This window comes from Pinus tabuliformis, chromosome 7, assembly GCF_031772625.1.
Source record: "Pinus tabuliformis cultivar Carrire ecotype Pingquan chromosome 7, CPIR1, whole genome shotgun sequence".
NCBI classification, from domain to species: Eukaryota; Viridiplantae; Streptophyta; class Pinopsida; order Pinales; family Pinaceae; genus Pinus; species Pinus tabuliformis.
Genome location: NC_142293.1, coordinates 200179919 through 200189849, shown reverse-complemented (window position 1 = coordinate 200189849; position 9931 = coordinate 200179919).

Here is a 9931-nt window from a genome sequence, read left to right as displayed (position 1 = left end):
ACCATCCTCCATGACATTGACAAATCACAACAAAAAAATACATGTCTAGTCAATTTAGTGTCCTAAATTTCTCTAGATAAATTATCAATCCGAGTATCGTAAACTGATGAAGTGTGGTGCACCATATGTGCTTAGTTAACCTTTTTTCTTACTTCATTGTTTTATAGTTTATGTTGTTTTTTCGGGGTTTTGTTTCTTATGTTAGAATCTAGTTTCTAAGGAAAATAGAAAATGAAACAAATCAAAACTTTGAACAATTAGATTAAATGAAGCCGGAAAAATATCTAAGAAAAGAAAGAAAGAAAAACAAATCAATTCCCATTCATAACTTCACATATCACCAATTTCGTTCTTAAGGAACTAAAAAGACTCAATGAGACATGAACTTATGTAATGAGTATCCTACTAAGCAAAAAGTAAGAACATGTAAAGAAAAACTAATCTATTGTGTTCTCTATGCTCCAATTCACCAATTGGAAAATAGGAAGACTACTTTCTTGGAATACTTTATCAAGCATAAATTACACAGTTAGATAAATCTACCATCAACCGCAAAAAGAAAGAACATGTAAAGAAAAACTAATCTACCGTATTCTCTATGCTCCAATTCATCAATCGGAAAATAGGAAGACTACTTTCTTGGAATATTTTTTCAAGCATAAATTACACAGTTAGATAAATCTACAATCAACCGAAAGCAAGAACATGTAAAGAAAAAAAGTAATCTATTGTGTTCTCTATGCTCCAATTCACCAATCGGAAAATAGGAAGACTACTTTCTTGGAATATTTTCTCAAGCATAAATTACACAGTTAGATAAATCTACAATCAACCGAAATAAAGAACATGTAAAGAAAAACTAATCTATTGTGCTCTCTATGCTCCAATTCACCAATCGAAAAATAAGAAGACTACGTTCTTGGAATATTTTTTCAAGCATAAATTACACAGTCAGATATCCTACTAAGCAAAAAGCAAGAACATGTAAAGAAAAACTAATGTATTGTACTCTCTATGCTCCAGTTCACCAATCAGAAAATAGGAAGACTACTTTCTTGGAATATTTTGTCAAGAATAAATTACATAGTTAGATAAATCTACAATCAACCAGTTGAACACACTTGCATGAATGGAAAATCTAAACTATCAAACTTGAAAGCAATAAAATGACATACTTGAATGAAATCAAAGAAAAACTTCAAAACAAAATCTACTCTACCTTACATTCTAATGTGTTCCATGACATCTACTTTACATCTCCTTCCATGTTGAGAACATCAAAGCTTTATTCAAATTCTTCAAAATTACAAAGTACAACAAAGCTCTTCAAAGCTTTCCAAAGCCGTCAAAGAAGAACTACAAGCTCTAAGCTAAAGAGCTACCAAAAAGCTACAAGATTTAGAACTAAAAAGCTAAGCTCCCAAAAGAAGGAGAGAGATCTCCTATTTATACAAAAAGATGAGAAGCCATCTTATTAATGAGAGTCCATGAATCTCTCCCTCTACCTCTAGAGTCCTAATCAAAATAGGAACTGATAAGACAAATGTCTTCTTAGAGTTTCAATACAATTAGGAGATGTGACACATATCCTCATGATCCCATGATTCTCTCCACTCAAATTTTAATTTTGCCTTAGAGTACCACATAAAGGTCTTCTAGAGGCCTCCTTTGATCTACACATGTCAAAAACCTCAACCCACTTGTTAGGTATAAGCATGTGCACATTATTTTCTAATTTTAACTACAAATTCACTTAAAAAGGCTAAGAATTAATAAAGTTTGGAAAAACATAAATGTGGCCCAATGATAATGAAAGTGGGATGAATGTAGTGACATGGTAGTGAAATGGAGGTGAAATGGTGGTGATATAATGGACATAATAGTGAAAGTGTAATGGAAATGAATGAAATTTTGAAGACCCAACATGTTATGGAACCAACTCAAGAAAACAATGCACATGAATGAAAGTGAATGCCTTCATGCACTTGAATGTGATTCATAGTGAAAACAATGCACCTGAATGCCTTTTCTAATGAATCAGGTTCCCAAAGGCGCACACCATGCTGGATATTATCCTTTAAAGACCCTATGAACACATCAATCCTATGCTCCTCTGGAATATTTTTTACCCTTATGTTCAATTTTTGGAACTCCTCAATGTGCTCCATTATTGAACCCTTTTGTTTGAGACTTATCAATTGGCTAAAAAAAGTGTTTCTTTTTGTATCCTCATAATGTGCTATCAATTCTTCCATAAAAATTGCCCAAGTGATAAACTGTTTACGAGAACAAAGCCATTGATACCATACAAACTGATTTGGTTCCAAATAGAAAGTTGCCATACGTACCTTTTGTGTGTTTTGCACATTATTGAGATCGAAGAATTGCTCCATCTGTAATATCCATGTGGCGGGATCCTTGCCATCAAACTTCCTCATATCGATTTTTGGAACATGGTGAGTCTTCGATCCAACATTATAGTCTATGGAATCATGATTAACATTTCTTTTGTTCTCATCATGAGTTTCCTTTAGTACTCTTTCACCCTTAGTGACTATTTCTTGTAGCAACTTATCCATCTTATCATCCATGCCATCAATTTTAGCGTCCATGCCATTCACCTTAGCTTCCATGCCATCCATCTTAGCTTCTACATCTTTCCTTAAACCATCCATTTTAGATTCTGTTGCTTTTTGTGCAAGTGACACTCGTTGCACTTGTTCTTGTAATTTTGATATATCATATAGCATTTCTTCTTCTTCTTCATGATTCATGCTAGAGCTTTCAGGCTCCTTACTAGGTGTCTGCATTTTCTTTCCTCGGGGCATCAGTTACCGATAATAATTCTCTAATATGCCCTTTGAATTCCTTCAAAATAAATTTTCGAACCAAGCTTAAGCAAAAATTAAAGAAAATCTACACACCTTTTTTCACTTTGTAGGAGCTCGATATTGCCTCGGATGTATCTCTGTACTTTCTGATTATCTAGTTCTGAATTTGTGACTTGTAGTATCCCTTTGTGTCCTCTTTCCAATGCCACAAGTCTGACCCAAATTGGATTCTCCAAGGAAGAGTTATGCGAAATCTCCCACAGTGACTTGATTATAGACTAGTTCAGTAGAGTGAACTTGTACGACATGCCACGTGTCACTGTTTCAACCTTTGACTCTGAAAAATATATAAAAGAAAACTACAGTCCGTCCTCTTTCTTTACCTTCTTATTAAATTTCAATCTGATGCTCAGAAAAAAAAGTTATGACGATTTTCCCCAGGTCACCTGTTTTGAGTGTAATTCAGGAGTCTGCAAAAAGACCAACTTCCTCAGATCATATCTCCGAAAATATCATGCGAAAAACTCTGAAATTCGGATCCAAGGTTCAGCGCGATTTCTTCTCAAATGGGTTTTTTTTGCGACTTCTGAAACGTCACAGAAAACAAGTTATAGCGCAAATTCCACGATGACCTGTTTGGAGCAGCGAAACCCTAGAATCCAAAGCTCCGATACCAAATGTTATGGAACCAGCTCAAGAAAAGATAGAAAAGAAAGATCAACGCCTTAGGATTCAGCCTCTTCGAGGGGGCAACCTCCTTTACATTACATAAATGAACAATTCTTGGATGATACAAATGACAAAACCTCCTTTCTATATATAGGAGTCTAAGGAGTCACAATATAATCCAGCCGACCTAACAATAATAATATAAAGCCACAAAAATAATAATAGAGGGATTCTATGGGGCACAAAAATAACAATATGTGGGTAATAGGGGCACAACAATATAAATAAGGGGTATAACTACAATAGTAATGGGGTAATCACTAGTATTATAGGGACCCAACACAACATACCCCCCAACTGAAGTTATTGCATGTCCTCATGCAATGTATATTACATTAATTCTTTTGACCCTTGAGCTGTGGCTTAACTTTGCATGATATCATTTGATAACTTCTTACTTTGGTTCTTGTGTAACAACCATATTCTGTTGTTGCATTCTATTTTGATCTTTGAACTTTGCATAATGATATTTTGATTATTTTTGCAAAGTATATCTTTATTGGATTGCATGATGGTTGGTTCTTGTGTGACAACCATGATTGTGTTTGTATGCAATTTATCCTTTAAGCACTTTTTGAAAAGCCATTGTATGCTCATAATAACAATGTAATAGTTAATATATTTTGGAAGTATGTGGGCTCTTGAATATGATATGGACATGGCAAGATATGTATATGAATGTATTCCCCCACCCGCCTCCTCCAACTGATGGTATTGGCAATTTTATGAAATGAGGAAGAGAAATGTTTTTCCAATAATTATCATTCTAGATTTTTATGGAATTCTATGGTCAACAGTTAGAAAATGACGTAACTTAACTTACCATTTGGAATGGGTGAATTGTATGTGTGGTCAAGATGCCCAAACACATCTTGCTCGGTACGAATAGTTTTTCTGATGTCGAGTCACCTAGAAGATCTGATGAAAAAGGGACATTAATGTATTCCCATTGTTTGTCAGCATGAGAACTTGCCATTAAGGCATGAAAGCCTCAAGGTGTCTTTACAAGGAACTTAGACTCAAAGGACTATGGACTCAATAATTTGCATTGAAGCAAGGCTTATTTGTGAAATGAAAATGACAAGAAAGGGAAAATGGAAATGGAAGATGGCAATGGAGAGTAGAAATGGAAATGGGCAATAACCATGTGAATGAGCCTCTTGCTTTTATAAGATGGCAATGGAGAGTAGAAATGGAAATGGGCAATAACCATGTGAATGAGCCTCTTGCTTTTATTTGTGGGTTATGAATGGAAAAAAAGAAATGGAAAGTGTATGTGAATGTAAATAGAAAATATGAAGGAAAATGAGGTGAATGGTTTATTATGAAATATGGATGTGATGGAGACAATAGCAGCTGAAAGTTTTTTCAAGTATTTGGATCTTGTGGGTTTTAACCCTGTAGATAAATTACCTACAGACGAATTCTAAAACACAGAAAATAAACAATGCGAGAGCATAACACATAAAACACATATACACAGAGATTTTCCCCTGGATCCCAAAACCGGAACTACCAGCTTGATCTTTCATTATGTTCCTTTCAATGTTATAATACATAATTATACATGCCAAAGCATCCAATACCATGGAGTAAAAACCATTAAGTCCAAAACCATGGGCTGAAAACCATTGCGTCCAAAAAACATGTGCGAAAATCATGCACAAAACCATAGGTGGGTCCGCCCAACCTAACATAGGGTCCAAAACCAAAATTTTCTGGGGTGCTGCCTTGGACCCCATAAAGTGGGGTTATGGGTACCCCTCAAACTCCCTATGAACTCCCCACCTCTAACCCCCAGTTAACTACGTGGGCTAGTCATGGAAAGAATATAACACAACCCAATATTCTCCCACTTGTTGTTTTCTTTCCACAGGGGGCCACAATAGAGCTTAGTCAATTATCCAGCCCTACAACGCCCATTGTTTCTATACACCAAGAGAACTTTTCAAAGCTCACAAATTTTGTCAATGCATCTGCAGTATTCTTCAAAGTGCCCACCTTTACCAGCAACACCTTTTTGTCTTCTATCATATCCCTCACAAAGTGATACTGAGCATCAGCGTGCTTTGTCTTTGAATGATATGCTGGGTTCTTTGCCAAGAAAATTGCACTTTGGCTGTCACAGTCTATCCTTATAGCTTCTTGTACTAACCCCATACTTGAACACAATCTCTGCAACCCAATTGCTTCCTTGCTTGCATGAGTGGCTGCCATGTATTCTGCCTCTGTAGTTGATAGTGCCACTACAGATTGTTTCTTACTCATCCAACTAACTGCACCTCCAAATAGGTTAAACACATACCCACTTGTAGATCTTCTCTGATCTAGATCTCCAGCCCAGCCTATATCAGCAAATCCATGAATATCCAACACTCTATCCAATCTTGGTCTTTGTTGGTAGCAGAAGCCATAATCACTAGTGCTAAGCAAATACCTGAAAACCCGCTTCACTATTGTCCAATGCTCCTTTCCTGGTTTTAACATAAACCTACTCAATACTCCCACTGCATGTGCAATGTATGGTCTAGTACAGACCATTTCATACATCAAACTACCGACTGAACTTGAATATGGAACATGAGACATGTCCCCTCCCTCTTCTTGTGTCTTGGGACACTGTTCAACAGATAACCTCACACCTACAGGAATAGGAACCTTCACTGGTTTACTATCCTGCATATTAAACCTCTACAATATTGTCTCGACATACTTCCTCTGGTTTAACCAGAGCTTCCTCTTTGCCTGATCTCTTTTAATTTCCATGCCCAAAATATAGTTTGCAGCACCAAGATCTTTCATGTCGAATTTGGGGGACAATTGGATCTTCAAATCTTGGATAATTTCTTTGTCATTTCCAACCAGAAACATATCATCCACATACAAGACTAGATAAATAACATGGTCACCAATTAATTTAAAATACACACAGTGATCTGCTTTGCTTCTAGTGAAGCCAAGTCCCCGTATAAATGTATCAAATTTCTGATACCACATCCTTGGTGACTGTTTTAACTCATACAGAGACTTCTTTAACTTGCATACCAGTTCTTTCTTACCCTTCGCTGCAAAGGCTTCAGGTTGCTTCATGTAGAACTCCTCTTCCAGATCCCCATGAAGAAATTTTGTCTTCACAGCCATCTATTCTACCTCAAAATCAAAAGCAACAACAACAGATAAAAGTAATCTAATAGAATTTACCTTCGCAAGAGGAGAAAAAATATCACCAAAATCAATTCCCGACACCTGGGATAACCTTTTGCTACCAACCCAGCTTTGTATTTCTCCACCTTTCCTTCTACATTTTTTTTCTTCTTGAACACCCATTTGCTGCCAATGGGTTTCCTTCCAGCCGACAACTCCACCAGATCCCAAGCCTCATTTTTTTGCAAAGATTCAATTTCATCAACCATGGCCTCTTTCTAGAGTTTTCCATCCTCTAAATCCACTACTTCCTTCACAGTTCTGGGATCATCATCAATAACAGACAAAGAAAAATTTGAACAGAAAGTAGATGGACTATACCTTTGTAGCTGCCTTCTTTCTCGAATTGATCTTCTGATAGCCAGAGTTTATGGCTCTTCATCTTCTGATTCCTCCTTTGCTTTAGAGTCTGATTCTTCCTCCTTTATCTCAAACTCTATCTTCTCAGGTTCCTTTGGTTGGATTTCATGTAAAATAACATCTTTCATCTCTCTGAACACCACATCGCGACTGTACACAACCTTCCTTATTACTAGGTTCCAAAGCTTATAACCCTTTAAACCATCCTTATACCCAATAAAGATGCACTTTTCAGATTTACTATCCAACTTGGTTCGTTTCTGCTTTGGAATATGTACATATGCATCACATCCAAATACCCTCAAATGTGAAAGAGAGGGTTTATTACCAGTCCATACCTCTTGTGGAGTTTTATCCTCCAACGTTGATGAAGGTCATCTGTTGACCAGGTAACATGCAGTATCCACCGCCTCTGCCCAGAATTCTTGTCCTAACCTGGCACCACTAAGCATGCTTCTTGCCCTTTTCATCAACGTCTTGTTCATTCTTTATGCAACTCCATTTTTTTGAGGTGTATATGGTGTAGTATTTTGCCGTGATATACCACACTTCTTACAGAATTCTTAAAATTCCTTACTGCAAAACTCTCCACCATTATCTGTCCTCAGCGCCTTTATCTTCTTCTCTGTCTGGTTTTCCACTAGAGCCTTAAATTCTTTAAACCTGTCAAACACTTCAGATTGCTTCTTAAGGAAATATATCCATGTATTCCTTGAAAAATCATTTATAAATGATACATAGTACACATACTTACCTAGTGATGGAACCTTCACAGGTCCAAACACATCACCGTGCACAAGCTAAAATATCTGTTTCACCCTCTTACCACCAGAGGGGAAACTCACTCGATTCTGCTTCCCATATACACAATTTTCACAGAAATCAAAATCCAGAGAGCTATTACTCATACCTTCTACCATACCTTTACCATGGAGTATTCGAAGGCCCTTCTCTCCTATATGCCCAAGCCTTTGATGCCACAACAAGGTCTTCTCTCCAGAGACCACTAGATTTTCTGCTCCACTTTCAGGAACCATAGAACTATTGCACCTATCAACAACAGTGCTACCTTGTAGCTTGTACAAAGTTCTAGTCCAAACTCCTCGCATCAATACTAGTGCTCCTCAAACCATCTTGTAGGTATCCTTCTCGAACACTGTTTTTACACCTGCATCATCCAACTTGCTTACAAAAATTAGATTTCTAGCTAATGTAAGAATATGCAGAACCCCCGGAAGTGTTCTAACCCTTCCACCTTTCAACTTCAACTTTACTTTTCCGCAACCAATGATTCTAGCCTTCCTATCATCCGCCAAGAAGACATCACCACCATTGTATTTCTCATACTTGTAGAACCACTCTCTATGGGAAGTGAAGTGAAAGGATGCACCTAAGTCAATCAACCATGCCTCATGATCTACATGTGTACTTGAAGAATCCAAGTACACATCCCCACCTTCATCTGAGGTCGTTTTCACCTCTACATAAGGAGCATCATCAGATCCCCTTCCTTTATTAGGAGCTTTAGATTTACAGTCCCTTTTGAAGTGCCCTTCCTTTCCGCATTTCCAACACACCACCTTTACATGTTTTCTTGGAGATTTAAATCTCCCTCTAGATTTAAATCTCCCACTCGATGACTTATTTTTTTTTCTATTCTGGGACCGTCCTCATACAGACAAGGCATCACCATTTTGGTTCTCCACATTTTTCTGTCTCATCTCCTCCATTAGAAAGGATGAGACTATTTCATCAAAATGCAAGGCATTTGCATTGCTACCTATTGCAATAACTAGACTATCCCACGAATCTGGTAGAGAACACAACAAACTGATGCACTTATCTTCATCTGAAATTTTAATATCAACAGATGATAACTGACTTACCACAGTATTAAATGCGTTCAGATTCTCTGTCACCGAGTCTCCGTCTTTCATCCTCAGGTTATACAACTTTTTCTGCAAGAACAGTTTATTCACCAGAGACTTAGATGTTGGGTTGTGTTATATTCTTTCCACGACTAGCCCACGTAGTTAACCGAGGGTTAGAGGGGGGGAGGTCATAGGGGTTTTAAGGGGCACCCATAACCCCACTTTATGGGGTTCGGGGTAGCGCCGCGGTAAATTTTGGTTTTGGACCCTATGTTAGGTTGGGCGGACCCACCTATGGTTTTGTGCATGATTTTCGCACATGTTTTTTGGACGCGATGTTTTTCGTTCCATTTATTGGACGAGATGGTTTTCGCTCCATGGTATTAGATGCTTCAGCATGTATAAATATATATTATAACATTGAAAGGAAAATAATGAAAAATCAAGCTGGGAGTCCCAGTTTTGGGATCCAGGGGAAAATCTCTGTGTATATGTGTTTTATGTGTTCTGCTCTCGCATTGTTTATTTTTTGTGTTTTAGAATTCATATGCAATTAATTTTTGTACGGGGTTAAAACCTACATTTGGTATCAGAGCAGTTTTGGCTTCAAGGGGACGCATTTGTTGCTCAGGGGTTTTTCTCGGGCCTGTGGTAGACCCTGTTCAGTGGGAGATTTGCAAGATTGATTCTAGTGGTGAAAGAAGATGGTGAGTAGTGAAAAGATATAGATCGAGAAATTTAATGGTCAAAATTTTGAGTTGGGGAAATTCAAGATGGAGTATTTGTTGGTAGATAAAGATCAGTGGATCGCGGTAGATCCAGGTACTAAACCACTAGGAGTGTCCGATGAAGAATGGAAGAAGTTGGATCAGAAGGCAAAGAGAACAATACGATTGTCTCAGATTCAATATTGTTGAATGTATCAGGGGAAGCTAC